Genomic DNA, 18,315 nt, shown 5'->3' with positions numbered 1-18,315 from the left:
ACCGTCCGTTCACTTTAGGATCCGCACTTTTAGATGGATAAAGTTCCAATTTTGTCAATTACTGAATTTCGCCATGATAAATGAGGAAAGAGAGGCTAGACCTTTCTGAAGTCGCAGACCCGAAAATGGCAACCTACTCTCTGACTTTGCAGGTGCACTCAGAACAAAAGCAGGTTGGACTTTCTAAAGCGGCAGGGGTGACAGGAACTACTTCCGGCAAAATGCTGAATTTGACTGATGATGACAATTTACTAAAAGTTCTGGGCTCCGCGCGTGCTGGACGGGCATTATAAAAACTGCCATTTCGTATAGCTATCTGAACAAAAGGTTCGGCACCTTCTAGTAAATGGACAGCGACGCATCCTGCCATTTTTTGTCTGGCTAAATGACTGTTGCACCGTTCGGACTAGTAGTACTTGACCTCCCACTCACAGTCACGCCATGGAAGGTAAAAGGTGAATCTGCCGCCCGCCAGAAGAAGGCATTTTGGGTTCTCCTACTTCCATAATCATTTTGAAAACCTCCACAAAAGCTCTATTTAAAAGAAAAAAATTGGGTGGCATATGGCACAAGGACATCCTGACCGGTCTTTTCAGTCCCCAGGGGCCAGGATCTATCTACACCCCTGCACACGGCGGGGCTACCAGCAGAGGCCATTATAGCTCGGCTCAACACATGAATGCACTACGACTATATGGTATGTCCACCATGTGTCAATGCCGAGACCAATGCACCTTTTAGTGAGCAAGCACATATACTTGCACATAGTACTTCGTCAAAACAACCGTGACAATTGTTTTCTAAACAAAAACAAGAAAAAATTTGTGAATATGCATTTCCGTAAACAGGAATAGACATTTTGTTCTTTTGAGCTAGAAATGCCAATTAGTACTAGGGAACAGACAATAATCGCTTTATTCCACCAGAGAAGAACACAATAGTCGCAGCGCACAGGTGGGAAAGTGCAGTGCATGTAGGAAACAAACAATATGTAGTACTACATTTATCCTGGTTTATTGGTCCCATCGTGTTTTGTGTCAAATTTTGACTATAAGTTTAACTATAAAAATGTTAATGCATGTTATAAAAAAATAGTATCAATGAAAACTATGTCCAAACACCAATCCAACGATATAACTTTTGGTGACATGCATTAACGTGTGTTAGTTAAATATTTGATCAAAATTTGGCTCAAAATACAAAGGAACCAATAAACCCGGACGAAGGTAGTACAATGAACGAGATAGGAAAATGCAGCTCCTCCGGTCAGTAGGAGATAGTGATCTCCGAGGAGAACCAGTACTTGCAGTAGCGGACCCGGCTTCTCTCAAAGGTGACTCTGACGAACGGAGAGATTATGATGGAGCGCTCGCTCCGTTAGATAGGCCCGATGCCACCATTGCCAGCGCGTATGACGGAGGAGCCATCGTCCCGACGCTTGTCTGCGTGAAGCGGGAGCCGGCATCCCCTCACCGGCAGGTGAAGGACGAACCGGCGTCCCCGTCGCTCAACCGCGGCCTGCACATCGGAGGTCGCATGAAGGAGTCGGCGTCCACCCAGCACCTCCGCCGCGTCAAGGACGAGCCGACGTCGTCCCCGTAGCACAGCAGATGCGTGCAGATTAACACGTCCTCGTCGCCATCATGCCGCCACTATCGCCCGATAAAGGAGGAGCCGCAACCCGCGATCACGATGGCGCGTGGCCGCCTCCTCCACTACCTCAGAGGAGGCAGGGCCTCCCGCTCGAGGGTCGTGGTATCTGAGGCGGAGCGCGCAATGAGGTACGGCCGGCGCAATGCCGGTCGCCGCTCCTCATTTACCAAGACGAACGTGGCATCAAAATGGGTCTGCAACGACTCTAACCTCGTGGTCAAGTGGGCACTCGACCGCTCCGTGACCACCGCGGAGACGGCGGCTAGGCGCCGTCTTCGCCTTTACCGCAAGTGGTCGCTTAGAGCAAGTCCAACCGGGCAACCCATTTCGTATACCCATGTCCGTTTGGGTTGCCGCAGACAAAAAGATGGCCCAATGCGCCGACCCATTCCCAAAACACGTCCGATTCGCGTCCACGTGGACCATTTCCGGCCCAAATTTATGTCTGAAATGCGTCGGCGTGGACGCGAAGTGGACGTGCCGTGTGCCCCCTCGGTGTCCCCCGCGATCCCACATGGCAGCCAGCCAACGACCAGACGCGGTCATTTAATAGCGGACACCCACGCGTCGGCTAGTGGAAAGCGTTCTTTTTTAATCCACGCGCGCGGGAGCCAGCCTCATCCACTTTCACTTCTGTCCACCTCTAGCTCCCCAACACCCCCTCATGCTTCCTTACCGGCGACAACCGAAAACACTAGACATGAGGTTGTTCAGTGGAAGTGGCTCCGGCAAGAGCAACAGGAAGACCCTCGGCGCTTCCTCTTCCCGCTCTCTTCCTCCTCTGTCGTTGCCGCCAGCACTTGATCGCCCCGCTCGGCAGCGTCTGCACATCCCGGTGCACCAAGCGCGGTGGCACTGGGGGTTTAGGCAGCTGCTGCCGTAACCCGACGTCACGCTGCCGCAACACTCGCATCTCGATCCGCAACAGATCCCCGTGCTCTTAGCGACTGTTGTGTCAACGCCGACTAGGGCAAGGTCGTCGATAGGGCTTCGTAGCACAGGGCGACAACACGTATGAGGTGGTTGTCTGGTTAGGATTTAGTTTTTTTATTAGTTTTTGTAAAACGGTCGAAAAATTGTCCGTTTATGTAAATTATATGTGAAATTTAATGGAACCCCTCATATTTGCAAGATATCGTTTGATTAGCTTAAACAGTGGTTAAAATGTATTCGAACAGCTTTAGATGACTGACTTCCGTATCAGTGCCGCGAACGGATGTCGAAGCTTATTTGCAGCCATGAGTTGAAGATGACCTCCCAAAAATGTTCAAATAAGAAAGGCCGTCGGTGCCTCTGCGGAACATGAGAAAATCAAACTTGCATGTATCCGTCCGCGCAGCAATGGTAGCGGTGCGACTGGTTGGGATCACGTGATTGATGCATGTGCAGCCAGAACCCAGAAGAGACGAGCGGTCGAGCACAAGCTTAAGGCGGGCCATCAAGGGATGTAGATAAACCGTCCGCTTCTCGCCAAAACCTCACCCCGAGCGGGAGAACCGAGGCAAGGCTTTGCTGCTGGCTGCAACAGCAGGTAGGGGTGGTGACGAGCACGCGGTTGCACTGTTTCTTTTACAGCAGTAGCAGCGGCAGCACGTTAGTTACTGCGTCCTTGCTGCACTAGTAAAGAAAAACAAAATCATCTTTGGTCGACAGACATGGTAAAAATGCACGAGCCTCGATTTAAGGAGCCAAAGCCAGTAAAAAGGGTGGTAAAATGAGAAAGAGCATCCGTCCGTCGTCCTGTGTGCGTGCGTGTGTGGGTGCTTGAATTTTCAACGAAAGCAGCTCCTCCCATTCCCCACTCAGTGGTCAATCTCCCTCTCTCTCACCTGCCGCTGAGCTCAGTCTGCACGGAGAGCCAGGCCTACCTCTTCATGAAACCCAGGACCTTTTTTCGTGGGTGAGAATCTTATTTAGTCAACTGATCCAAAAACTTATTTCATGATGTGCCCCCTACAAACACGCATTTTTAGTACACAAGATGACGCTCAATCTGACGGCAATAATTCCACGCTGGCTGTCGACCTGTCGTGCCTACGGGGGGTGTTTGCTTACATCGATTTTTGGTGGTTGCATCGAAAAAAGAGGCAAGCTCAGCAGGGCTGCTTAAGAAAATACAGGTAAAATGCAACATTTCCGTGTTGTTTGGTCGCCTGCACGAGAGGTCTTGTCATCCAGATGCAATATTCATCCGATGTTTGGTTGCATACATGCATAGTAATTAGGGGTTAACACGAAGATCATAGTAGAACCCACACGTCAACGAGGCCGGACACAAGGAAAATGGTGCGGCGTCGACGGCCTCCTGGTTGCCCACCTTGTCCCAGAGCCCGTCGGAGGCGAGGATGAGCAGCTCGCAGTCAGCACCCACGTCCATTGTCGTGGTCTCCGGCTCCGCCACCACCAACGGCTTGAGGTGCACATCGCCGATGTCCCGGGTCACGGCCAACGAGCTTGAAGATGCTCTGCCCTCTCCTCCCCGCCGGCGGCTCTGGTGGCTGCAACGGGTTCTCCCCGTGGAGGGCTGGAGGTGCTATCGCCGAGCATTCTGGACTTCTCGTCGCTGGCGATGGGGAGCCCCGTGACGCCACTCCCGCCGCTGCCGGGGTCGCGGGAGGCCGCCGCGGCCGAGGACCATGCCACTTGCCACACCTCCAACCACACGTACTACGTCGTACGTGTTACCAACTGATAATAAGCGTTAGTCGGCGATCGAGGCCACGCACGACGGCCATTTTTCACCGCTTGCTCCCGCACCCATGGATCGGCCGATCGAATCAGGGACCAGGTGGCGAGGAAGGTGCCCTTGTCGTGGTTGCCTTGAAGATCCGAGGGGTGCAGAGCACCACGGCCTCGATCCCGCTCAGGTGCTAGAAGAAGCGGGTGCCTAGGGCGGCCACTAGGATGTGACGGACGGTCGGCATCGGGTGCGGGAACAACGTCGGGTGCAGGGACGCGCCGGGGCTGCGTGGCCGACGCAGACCAAGTGCCCGAGCGTACGCCGGAGAAGACCTACGGTCGGCGCCTGTTGGATGCATTGCGGGCCACGTCGTTGGGCGCCACGCCATCCGCGCAGCCGCAGTCGCGCGATGTCAAGGCGGCCGCCGACTCAGTGCCGGCGCTAACGGCATAGAGTCGACATCACGTCATGTCGCGGTCGCGTGCTCATCGGTGCCGCATGGAAGATCCGACGCCACCTCGTAGGAGGGGTGGGATCTGGTCAAGGACGAGATGGATCCACCGCGTAGGAGATCGGGGTTGCCGGATCTGACGATGTTGGGTGATGGTAGGACTTGGTGGCGACAGGGAGGAGGGCCGGCGGCGAGCTTGAAGCGACGGGCTGTTGTGAAGGAGCAGAGCGAGAGAGAGAGAGAGAGAGAGAGAGAGAGAGAGAGAGAGAGAGAGGGGGGGGGAGGGGTTGACCCAGAAGGAGGAGGAAGGGGACAAGTGATTAACTACTAACGCGTTTACAGCGAGCCACCCATGTGCGCTTCCTCGCCTCCCTCGGGCCTGGCTCACCGAAAATTGTCGATTCGGCCGTTCATAGCGAGCCAGGACCAGAGGTGCTTTAAGAAGCGTGCTATGGAGGCCCAACAATATCTACGTATAACCAAACATCCCTATGAATGGTGGTGGTGGGTGCAACGTCTGCCTTATAGTAATGACAGATCGTGCACGCTCCCATCCTCGATACCATCCCTTTAGCCAAAATGGTGCTCCTAAAAAATCCCCTCTCTCTCTCTCTCTCTCTCTCTCTCTCTCTCTTGCCACCCACCAACAAACTCTGAGCGGTCCACGAAGGACAAATGACCACTACAGAAGGTTCTCATGCACAAGAAAAAAGGTGCCCTCCAAGGTGAGTGCACGGTTCTCATAGTGTAAAACTAAGGTTCTTCATGTAAGTATAAGTGTTGCGAAGGTAATTTACCATCTAAACCCAACGCACCTCACATCCTTGTTTTCACCCTCGTATGTAGGCAAATGTGATGCACGTCAAATCCCAGAAAAAAAGATGAAGGTTATTGAAAGTTCTCGTTCATATGAAAGTTAGTGCCCCTCGTGCAGTGTGCATGGTTTCAACAACGCAAGGTTAACATCAGATTTTGTGTGGATGCATGCATCCCAAAAAACTTACACGGGGCGTGGTACGTCCGTGGGTGCAACGACCACCTTATAGAGAATGTGCTCGTGCACACAAAAAAAGGGTGCCCTCGGGTGGATATGCACGATTCCGATAATGTAAAATGGAAGTTCTTGTGCAATGACCAACTTATAGAGAAGGCTCTCGTGCACCAAAAAGAGGTGCCCTTAGGTGGGTATGCATGGTTCCGACAATGTAATATGGAGGTTCTTGTGTAAGCGTTATGGTGATGATATATCTAGCTATCTATCGCTCCATCCCTCTTTAGTCCTTTATCATCTGATTGAACGCGCGCGCTTCATAAAAAACTTACACTGGGGTCGAATGGTGTTGGTGGGTGCAACGTCTACATTATAGCAATGACGGATCATGCACGCTCTCATCCTCGCTACCATCCCCTTTAGCCAAAATGGTACTTGTCGAAAATTCCTCTCTCTCTCTCTCTCTCTCTTTCTCTCTCTCTTTCTCTCTCTCTCATTTCTGGTACTCACCAACGAACCCTGAGCAGTCCATGAAGGACAAGCGACCACTACAGAAGGTTCTGATGCACAAGAAAAAAGGTGCCTTGTGGGGTAGGTGCACGGTTCTCACAGTGTAAAACTGAGGTTCTCCATGTAAATATAAGCGTTGCGATGGTAATTTACCATCTAAACCCAATGCACACTCACATCCACGTTGTCACCATCGTATGTAGGCAAATATGGTGCACATCAAATCCCAGAAAAAAGGATGAAGGTTATTGAAAGTTCTCTTTCCTATGAAAGATAATGCCCCTCGTACGGTGTGCATGGTTTCAATAATGTAAGGTTAACATTAGATTTTGTGTGGATGCGTCTCGAAAAACTTACACAGGGTGTGGTATCCTTTGGTGCAACGACCACCTTATAGAGAATGTGCTCGTGCACACAAAAAAGGGTGCCCTCGGGTGGATATGCACGGTTCAGATAATGTAAAGCTGAAGTTCTTGTGCATTGACCAACTTATAGAGAAGGCTCTCGTGCACCAAAAAGAGGTGCCCTCAGGTGGGTATGCATGGTTCCGACAATGTAATATGGAGGTTCTTGTGTAAGCGTTGTGGTGATGATATATCTAGCTATCTATCACTCCATCCCTCTCTAGTCCTTTATCATCTGATTTAACGCGCACGCATCATAAAAACTTACACTGGGGTTGAATGGTGTTGGTGGGTGCAATGTCTACGTAATAGTGATGACGGTGAGTGCAACGTCCACTACAGAAAAAGGGTGCAATGGTTACATGTAATCTAATAGAGCGATGACACATTGTAAACGGGTTATGGAATCAATTAGAAAAATTACGTGGCATTACAATGTAAAACCAAGGCTCTTGTGCAACGATCAACTTATAGAGAAGGCTGTCGTGCACACAAAAAGGGTGCCCTCGGGTGGATATGCACGGTTCCGACAATGTAAAATGGAGGTTCTTATGCAATGACCAACTTATAGAAAAGGATTTCGTGCACAAAAAAGGTGCCCTCGGGTGGGTATATATGCCTCTGACAATGTAAAAGGGAGGTTCTTATGTAAGTGTTGCGGTAATGTTATATCTAGCTTTCTATCGCTCCATCCCTCTCTAGTTCTTTAACATCTGATTTAACGCACACGCATCATAAAAGACTTACACGGGGTCGAATGGTGTCGGTTGGGTGCAACGTCCGCCTTATTGTGATGACGGTGGTTGCAACGTCCCATGCATAGAAAGGGTGCGGTGATTATGTGTAATCTATCGATGCGATGACACGTTGTGGATGGGTTATGAAATCAATTGGAAAACTAAGATGACATTACAATGTAAAACTGAGGTTCTTGTAGAACGACCAACTTATAGAGAAGGCTCTTGTGCTGGGAAGGAGCAGCGCTCTCTGTCTTATTTCTGATCAAAAAACATATTCTCAACTTCTGCTTTTTTTGGATGGCGGGATGGTAGAGTATGAAAGAAACAGGCTGATTCAGAGCCCATAGCACCTGCGTCAAAATGACCATGGGGTGCTAACAAGGTCCGCAATGTCTGTATCAGAAAACAAAAGGAAAGGCACTAGAAAAACAAGTAGGAAAGGTTCGAACCTTTGGTCAACAGTTCTCCAAGACCTTCGTGGAACCATTTGGGGCGAAGGCGAGTGGTCCATGCCTGCTGGACTGCGCACTTGGCAGCCTAGTGCTGTTGTCTTGCAGGTAGCATGGTCCACCTTTCTTTAAAAGAGGAAATAAGCATCAAATGGAATATAAAGTGAAAAAGCAAATGAGGTAAGAGGAGGGACCAGATCCCCACACGAACGAGCGCTTGTGATTGCAGCCACGCCAACGAAACTTTATATCTTTGCTTTTTCCTATATATATATACTCCTTTTCCGTACTCTTGGGTGTATGTACTCCCATCTCTTTGGATAAGGTGGATGAATATCCCTTGAGCAAGCCGTACGTGCAAAAAACCAACTAATTAGTCCATGCATGCATAACTACTACCTATAAGCAGGGAGCATGCAAACCGGTGTCTTTTAGTTCAACAAAGCTGACGAATGGCACGTCCAGCATATACCTTAGGTATTTTTACAACTAGATGATACCCCATGCGTTGCTGCCGAATATTTGCTCAGTCTTTTGGAGGCATGTATATAACAAAGAAAGAAGGCAATGATGGAACTTGGAAAAAGGCATGAAACCAGGCAACGCATTGCTCGAATAAAGTTATATGATGAATTTAAACTTTTAGCATTTCAATGGTATAACTAAATTTTATACGTAGAAAATTGGGGGCTCGCAAAATACAGTTACAACATTTTGGCTCTAATAATTTCTTACAAAAATATGCAACAAAAAAGGTCAAAACGATCTGATAGCTTCACACCGAAAATTAATGTACAGTGGTACACACATACAACATGGGTGAAAGTACAATATATTCAATGGAAAGAAGTAACAAAAAGTTGCATAGTTGAACAGTTTCTGAAGTAGCCGTGGATTCATTCCGATCTATGCAAATATTTGTTGGTTGCACCGAAGAGATAAACAATCAGCTTAATAGTCAAAGAACTTACCTGCAAGTATATATATATATATATATATATATATATATATATATATATATATATATATATATATATATATATATATATATATGAGACAAAAGAATTATATTAGCATTGCAAGTATATACAGTCAAAAAACACTGAAAATGAATGTACACACACACTTAGTTAAAGCATCAGCTTAGTAGTCAAAGAGCCTACCTGCAAGAATATATATGAGATAAAAAGAATTGAAAACAACTTCAAGAGGGAGATGAGATAGACCATCATTAAAAGTAGTGCTCCCTTTCCTGAAACAAATTTAACTGCGTGCAAGTATATATCTACTTATCTATCCATCTCTTGTGGCGGAAATATATTTTACCGAATCAAAAAATTCCTTACCATTGTCACCAGCATGAATAATGTAGGGATGAACTCACTTGTCCATACAACACAGTTCTAGAAAAATGGAATTTCGGGTATTGATTCATACTGTATGACGAAGCAAATCTGTAGCCTCTTCTTACCCCAATAGTTTCTTCATATATCAGGTCGAGCATGGCCAGGAACTCGTCATCCTAGTCCAGCTTTATGTGATCTTGGTTGTCATTGTCAATGGTGCTGGTGAGGCCGTCGGAGGGCGGCCACATGCGCTGCTTCTCTATTACGATAAAGCCGGCTGATGATTCGTCGGCCGCTGAGCCATAGGAGTTGATCCCCCGCCGACGCTGTCTACAGCCTGCTGGCAGCGGCATGCATCGGTTAGTGGCAGTAGTAGGTTATCCTAGTGGGAGAAGCTTGCCGTGGAGGTGACGGTGAGCAGGGCTCAGGCCGCGGTGCCGGCGAGCGGGTTGGTGAGGAACTGAGGATGCGGCGCCGTTGCTCGCCCACGAGATGGACCTGGAGGTATTGCTGCTCGTGGTGCCAGTGTCCTCGATGGCTCAGAGAGACGCTGAAGATGACTTTGAGGGAGGAAGAAAGGGCACCGCAATGGAGCAGGGAGGTTGTGGAAGTCGCCGTTGCCGCTGGAGGTAGGCTGTGGAAGGATTTGTAGGGATGAAGCCCAAGGGAGATGAACCGAGGGGCTTCGTTGGCGAGGCCTGCGGCTGTTACCATGCACGAAGGATAAGAGACAGTAGTGGGATTTAATGGCGAGTAAAGAAGGCGAAAAGGGAGAGGAAAATTAAGTTTCGTTTGTACGGAGAATCCTCAGAAAAAAGGACGATGCCATACGTGAAGACTGGAACGCTGCGCTGCGGTTGAATTCTTTTGTAAAAAAAAGATGACATCAGCAAGGATGATAAGGTAATGGGACCGCTGACGTGGATAGATTGCATGTCAAGAGAATTAGTTGAGTGGGGATGAACTATTTAGATATTACTATAGATTATAGATAACACAAAGTACAATATGACATACATACAAATCATGCGCTATGAATTGCATCCGCTATTAACGACTAGGTATATCCGAAGCAATAAAAACATCATGGATTTCATATCTTACATCCACATTTTTAGAAGATGTATATACCTTTTTAAATAGTATAAACAACATTTTTTATAAGGAGTATATGCTTATTTCTTCAACAAAGTATATATTGATTTCTTTGGCAGGGTATATTCTGAATTTTAAGTGAAAGAAAGGAGTACATACTATTTTTTTCTTGAAAGAGTATATTCTGACTTTTTTAAGTGCACATACTGTATTTTTTGTAAGGGTATATACTGCAATTTTTTGTGAGGAGTACTACTGACATTTTGTTAGGGGGGTATATACGTTATGAAAAAGAAGTGCTATATATATATTGCCTTTTTGTGGGAACTATATACTTAATTTTTTATGAAACAGTATATACCACATTATTTCCATAGATATATATACTACATCATCTATGAGTATATTACTTTTTTTTGCGGGAGTATATTATGAAAGAGGTATGTACTTTATTTCTCATGATAAAGTATATACAGCATTATTCACACGGAGTATTACTACATTTTGAATTTTCTGCAGTAGTACACTAGGCAAATGTACATTTTTCATATAAAAGGAATTACCCTAACCCAGTGAAAAGATTATAGCGGAGAGATGTACGTCCCGAAGAGTAGACATATACTTTTCTAAGAGTATATGATGGGAACTAGGAAAGTATATAAACTATTTATTTTTGTCATACAACTTTTGCATTGGAGGACGCAGGTATGTACAGAGCTGAACATCAAAATCAGTTCCGATCCAAACACGCTCATCAAGTTGCACCATTCAAGTTAAATTAATTGTCGGCCCTCGCCGTCACTGACGGGCATTTTGCGCCGGAAGCACATGATAGACGAAGGTGAACATCACAGGATAGTCGTAATCTGTCACACGCATCTCGTCTCCTTCATCAAGCCTCTGCTCGCTGTGCCGCTGGTCCGCTGATACGGCATCTCGTCTTCGTCGTGGAGCCGCCGGCTGGCCGACTTCACTGCTGCTACCTATAAGTAGCATGGGATGTTGTCAAAAAGAAATTGCATGTGATGGATGCAGGAATTAACAAGAACACTACGTGCATCGCGTTGTACTAGAAGATAATGCAAAAAAATTACTTGCAACTTCGGGCCTGCAACTTCAAATGGGAGTTTACCATCGCAACATGTACCTGTATTCGTTGTCGCATCTGGTGCAGTTAATGACATGGGAGAAATCATTAACTTGATCATCTCCAATTTTGATGGATTCCTTGACGCGTCGCCGATGCTGGCCGGAGGTAGGTTTGGCAAACAATACCATCTTGCTCTTCAAACCGAACCTGATCCATGCAAATAACGTGGATGCCAGATCCTATTTAGATGGAACTTTTCAAACTGAACTTGATCCATGCAAAGAGTTCTGGCCGGTTGTTAATTAGCATTTTGTTCACAGCACACGTGCCGTAGGGAATTTCGGGTTGGGAGTATATATGATCCAATTGCCGCCGCCGTTACCGGCTCAATGCCCGGAATGCGCCCTCCCCCACCGCGACGAGCCTCCCCCCACCGCCCCCTGCCGCCGTGCGCCCTCCCCGGACGTCCCGTCACAGCCCGCCCTCCCCGGACCGCCGCGCCGTCGTGCCGCCACCGGGATCCAACCGTCGACGAGCGGCTCTCCACGACCCCCCGCCCAGTTGTGGTCGTCGCCAGATGCCTCGCTGCTGCTGAACGTCGTCTTCCTTCTCGCAGCCACGCACCGTCCGAGCGCCACCATGCCTTCTCGCACCAGTGCATCGCCCCGGTGACCCTTCACCCCTAACCTTCTCCACCTTTACACCCCTTTCCATCCTGGAGCTACTCCTGATCCCGCCTCGCCCGTGCCATGCAGGTCTCCTCCGCCATGCCCATGCAGGAAGCTGGTGCCGCTGCAAGAAGTTCAAATGTCACTGTAGCGGCCGGACGGATTTGACACACTGTGCCTCCATGGTGCTCGCTCCCACAAAGAGGTCGTTGCTAGACGATGAATTAACCTCGCCTCTATGCTCCATTTGGATGGCATGCCACACCCTTTCTTTTGGAGGCTTCATATTCTAATTTTCTTTAGGGGAAATTGATGTGTTGTGTTGCTCTCTGCTTGATGTGCTAATGACAGACGTGAGTTTGTCGCTATCTCTGAATCTCAGTGTGTTGTTTGCATCGCCTATTGCTCCCGGTGAGCTTGTCCGTCGTCGTCGTCAGACTTTCTTGCGCATCGCAATAGCTATAAGCACAATTTTGTTTGTTCCATTTGTACAACTGAACTTGTTGCCTCAGCTCTACTCGTTCAAGCGACGGGTAACTCTGATGTTTGTTTCTACAATATGTTTGCAAGTCAGTATTGTTCGTCATCTTAGTATGTTAAAGAAGAATCATGAATGATTGGGTCTACATCTGCATAAAAGAGAGTCCCTTTCCGAGTTTTGATTCGTTAATTAATTTCATCTGTATGTTGTTAAAAAAAGAATTAACCGTGTAGAATGTGAAAAACTGATATTTGAGTTGTACTTTTTCCGCTGAATTTTTTCACCATGTTTCTTGATTATCCAGTAAGTGTTCTTCATTATTTTCATCCATTTCCTAATGGAATGAAAAGCTTGCTGCTACTCTCTTCCAGTGTTGTGTATTGTGCTACTGCTCTCTGATGTACTATCTGAAGCTTGTACAGCGTGCCAGAGCAAAAAATGGGAAGGCATTAATCTGAAGTTCAGATATGATAAAGAAAAAAGTCGTGCGATCTTGGATCTAGTGATTTTCCATGAGGTAAGTTCCAGCAAAAACTCTGCTTAGATTTCAAATTTGTGAAGTATTAGACTAGAATAGTTCCATCGATTTTAGTGAATGAGCAGCACGTTTCTGAACATTGCTTTCTCACCCGCAGCTATGGCCCCTTTCCCTGATGCATAAACGTGGACGACCGCCCTCCAACATATCTCTTTCTCCCGCTGCTCTAGCAAGCAAGCTACCAGCGTCGCACCTCCAGCATGCGATCTTCCCTTCTGCCACGTCTCCACCGGTCGTTGGTACCTCCCGGCCATATGAATGGTGTTGCCGAAGTCCACATTATACCACACTAGCAGGACGACTCCTACAGGTCGTGCCAATCGTCTTTCTTCCAGCGTCCATGGTCGCCATCGCTGTCAATAAAGTTGTACTCGATCCATGTGTAATATGTTTGCAGCACGCGCTTGATGCATTCGATCGCCTCACACAGTGCTCCAGGGAAGTAGCCGGAGGCAGGAGCTAGCTGCGCACTCACTGATTTTGGCATAGCCTAGTGGTTGTTAACCAAGCTAAGCAAGTCATGTCTCTGTCAGCTCGAAGTACCAGTGTTAGGCGTTACGTAGAGTGATTTGCTTATGAGTTTCAGTGAGTTAGATGTACCAGGATGGGAGATGCAAGTGTTCTTTACTTGTGAGTTTATTATAATTGTTGTCACCGTGTCTACAGGGACTACTACTAACACTGTACTGATACTATGATAGACTTAAAAATATATTTAGTTTATAACACGGTACTAACACTATACCCGAGGATTTTCCTCGTTACTAAATGATAAACCAAAAAAATGAATAAACCTAGATATTTTCACTAAATTTCTGTATCACTAAAGAATAAATCGAGAAGTTCATATTAAAAAAGAAGCTTACGTACATATTTTTAGGTAAGCTCATATACATTCAGGGAGACATTTGACATAGAGAAGTTATTACATACAAAAAAGATGTGTATAGTGAAAAATGTCGAGAAGTTCAAGCTGTGTATAGAGACGTTATTACATACAAAAAAAGGTGTCTGTAGTGAAAAATGTCAAGAAGTTCAAGGTCAACCATTTAGAAAAAAATTCAAAAATTGCGCAAATTGGCTCTGTTTTGTTTACAACTATCGCATAAGTTCAAAAAAAAACGACAGTTGAAGTTCGGAGTTATACTCACAACACACCTTAAAAAACCCTAGAAGCGGAGCGGTTCAATATTTACTAAAACCTCAAATTTCTTCAATCACTAAGGACAATCAAGAAGAGCAGTTCAAAAGTAAAAGACACTTAGAAGCGGATATTTCACCATTTCTAAAAAAACAAGAAGTTCAAAATTTAAAAATAGAGAAGTTCAAAAATCATAAAAAGGAATTTCGTTGTTTCTAAAATTAAAAAAACTCTAGAATTTGAAATTGAAATAATAGACAATTCAATATTTATTACAAAACTAGGATATTGTCTTTACTGAAAGAAAATAAATCAAGAAGTCCAAATTACAAAAATAGAGAAGTTTCATATTTATCATAAAACTTAGATTTTCGTTGTTACTTAAAAATAAAATGAAGAATTTCAAATTAAAAAAGGAGAAGTTCGATGCATATAGAAAAACTTAAATTCTTTCCGTTTCTTGGAAAAATAAAAGTATAAAGTTATTTTTTCGAAAAATGTTTGATACTTATTTAAAACCATATTTTTTTCTAAAAATAAGACTAAGAAGTTCAAATTAAAATAAAAGAGAAGTCCAAAGATTATGAAAAAACATCAGATTTTCTCGTTTCTAAAGTATACAACGAAGAAGTTCAAATTAAGAAAAGGAACAACTAAAAAGAGTTCAAAAATAGATTTCCTCCATTTCTAAAAAAACTAGAAGTTCAAACGAAAACAATGAAGTGGTTCGTTGTTTATTTAGACACTAAGATTTTTACAGTTATTAAAATACTCAAATATCCCTTAGTATTGAAGAATCAACCATGAAGTCAAATTGAAAAACAAAAGATTAAGAAATAAAACCAGGAAGTCCATATTAAAAAGATGGAGAAGTTCGATGATTATAGAAAACTCAGATTTTCCTTGTTATTAAAGAATGAAAACAAGAAGTTCAAAAATTAAATAACAAGAAGTTCAACTTTTAATAATAAAACGCTTCAAAATTTCATAAAAAATATTAAGAAATAAAACCAGGAAGTCCATATTAAATAGATGGAGAAGTTCGATGATTATAGAAAACTCAGATTTTCCTCGTTATTAAAGAATGGAAACGAGAAGTTCAAAAATAAAATAACAAGAAGTTCAACTTTTTAAAAATAGAACGTTTCAAAAATTTCATAAAAAAATTAAGAAAAAAACCTGGAAGTCCATATTAAAAAGATGGAGAAGTTCGATGATTATAGAAAACTAAGATTTCCCTCATTATTAAAGATTTGGAAACAAGAAGTTCAAAAATAAAATAACAAGAAGTTCAACTTTAAAAAAAGAATGCTTAAAAAATTCATAAAAAAAGATTAGGAAAAATCAGATTAAAAATTTATAAAAAACTCAGATATTTTCACGTAACCGAGAGAAGTTCAGATTGATAATGGCAGAAGTTCACGTGCTACACGGTGTGCATTTTGTATTAAAAAGGAATGAAAAAGCAAAATCTAAAAGTTTTGTTGTTATAATTTCAAGTCTTTCATCGGAGAAAATTAAAAAAATTATTTTGAGAGAGGTTTGTACAAAAAGAATATCATTTGTGTAACACTAACGAATGGATGAGAAAATTACGAACAAAAATACGTCACAGAAGTTCAACATGAAAATATCAGGAAGTTCAACTACCACGCTGAATGAATTTGAGATGAGAAACTTTTAAAATCGTCGCGAGTACGAAAAAACGATCTACACGGGAAACTTGCATGCTTACAGCAGCTTTCCATTGGTATATCACCTGCTTAATTTCGATGAATGAATGGAGAGTTACGAGCAGTGGATGGAGACCTACGAGCAAAAAAATCACGTGAAAAATAGAGTGAAGTTCAGGTACATGCGCCGAGAAGTTCAGTTTCTTCACGCGGTGCATTTTCGAAGAATTTGTTTCGCGATAAAGGCAGAATGCATAATCCCGCCGTTATCAAAATTACTTGAAAACGGCTAGGAATAAGAGAAAACTATCAATATGAAAAAGCTTCGCATTTTCCGTAACTTTTCAGCGGTATATTATTTGGCCCATTCCGATAAAGTTTGTAGAAATTACGGCGAAAATACGTTTTTCGCCATTTTCAAAACTGACTTAAAACCGTAAAGAATTGGGATAAACAATACATACGAAAAAGTTTCGCATTTGTTCAAGCTTTCCAACGCCATATCATTTGTTAAATTCGGACGCAGGGTTAAAAAATTAGCTCGAAAATACGAACTCGGTAGGACTTGGACCATTTTATAAATTACTCTTAAACCATTCAAAATTAGAAAAAAACTTTCAAGATGAAAAAGTAGCGCATTTTCATAAGCTTTCCAATGCCGTATCATATGCCTCCATTGGATTAGCCGTTTAGAAATGACATCGAAAAAACGAACTCAGCTGTTCGGTTTACGAAATTTTACGTTTTTTCAAATTACTCTTTAACCATAGGGAATTAGAGAAAACTTTCAACACGTGGAAGGAGCGGTTTTGCAGCATATTTCCAATGCCATATTATATGCCTTATTTCGATAAACGGTTTATAAATACGATCGAAAATACGATTCACGTTTTTTGTGCGACGAAAAAACGATTTTCAAAACTGCTCTTAAACCGCTTATATTTTGCCAAAATTTTAACTTGGGTCATGATATTGATGTCCATAGCTTTCCAACGGTATATCGCAAGCGTCATTTGGGCAATGTTGGTGGAAGTTCAACCTAGTTCACAGGAAAGTTCAACATACTATTAGCGGGGCAGGTCAGGTTGTGATTAGAATATTATTCTGATCTCGTGATCAGAATAGTGTTTATGTATATATATATATATATATATATATATATATATATATATAAGAGGAGAAGAGGAGAAGATTAGGGAAGCGTGGACGAACCTATTGGCTGCCCGCTTGCAGTTTTGAGTGGGGCGCGCGTGGCGTTGGCGATGACCACGCTGCCTCCTGTGCAGAAGACACCGGGAACAAGTGGACTCCCTTCTCCTTCTTCATTCAACACCATCTGTTGGACGGACCTGGATAGCGCCGCGGCGAGGCGGCAGTGGAGGGCGCCGCGTCAAGGCGGCGAGGCGGTGAGGCAGGGTGTGATCGCGTGACGCTGCTCAGTTCCACAGTCAATTGATGGAATAGGTCAGGCTGCGTACGAAAAATATTGGGCTCGTCTAATCTTTCACAGGGCCTGACTTGACTGGCCCATCTCCGAGCGAATCTCTACCTGGACTGTCTCGTAGAGAATCGTTTTCTTTCCTCTTCTCTAGTCATGCTCGATTTCACCTCACACCTCCGACCGAATCAGCTGGCGTCCTATGGTGGCCGCTCGCAAAAAGCAGTAAGGGTACATAGATTCAAAATTTTTACCCGGGACGGCTGCCCCCACACGACCCCACGCTGGCGCTGCCCCTGGCACCGACGACAAATCATCATAGCTCTTGTCATGGCTACGACGATGGAACCAGTTACGGTTGACAAGAATGGATGGACTGGGATCAGGTGACATGCCTCTTGGCAGTCACGGGGTAACATGCGGCTAGCCATCCATTGTTGCTTCTCCATCCAATGGCCGTCAGCGAGCAAAGAGAAAAAGGCCAACACTTAGCAGTCTTAGAGCAACGGGACGACACGGTGAAAAAAAGGAATAGTCGGGGCTCGTTCAGGTCAATAAGCGACCCAAGTGAAAACTGGGAACGAGGGGTTGGTAGGGCAACTCCGACGCAAGCGGACACATATTTTGTCAGCTTTTGTCTGTTTGGGTCAGCCGAGTGATATGTCCATATTTTTGTTTGCGTCGACTGGTGCGTTCAACGATATCTGATGCATTTTACGTGGACCCAAATAAAATATTACAAAATATGTGCAGATTTAAACATAAAGTCAACATAATTAAACATTAAACCAGTCGGTCAACCACCAGCTAAAATTCACTTAAACTTAATTAAACATAATTTAAAATAAAAAATACTGCCGCCCAGCACCCTGCCCTACATGTGTTCATCCAGGCCGGTGACGTCAACGAAGTCCGGCGGCGTCCCGCCTAGGGGAAGACCTGCTGCCACGTCGTCGCCTCTTCCGCG

General features: G+C 44.7%; 1 long non-coding RNA gene across 1 annotated transcript; it reads left to right on the top strand.

Moving 5' to 3' along the window:
* The first annotated feature begins 11,744 nt into the window (after positions 1-11,744).
* LOC123107748 (uncharacterized) lies at positions 11,745-13,738 on the top strand. The gene is made up of 3 exons (XR_006451744.1): positions 11,745-12,077; positions 12,165-13,075; positions 13,194-13,738. It is a non-coding gene; the product is annotated as an uncharacterized lncRNA (long non-coding RNA).
* The last annotated feature ends 4,577 nt before the right edge of the window (positions 13,739-18,315 follow it).

Source organism: Triticum aestivum, chromosome 5A, assembly GCF_018294505.1.
Source record: "Triticum aestivum cultivar Chinese Spring chromosome 5A, IWGSC CS RefSeq v2.1, whole genome shotgun sequence".
NCBI classification, from domain to species: Eukaryota; Viridiplantae; Streptophyta; class Magnoliopsida; order Poales; family Poaceae; genus Triticum; species Triticum aestivum.
Note: the sequence above shows the minus strand (reverse complement) of the source record. Positions and strands in the feature narration are given on the sequence as shown.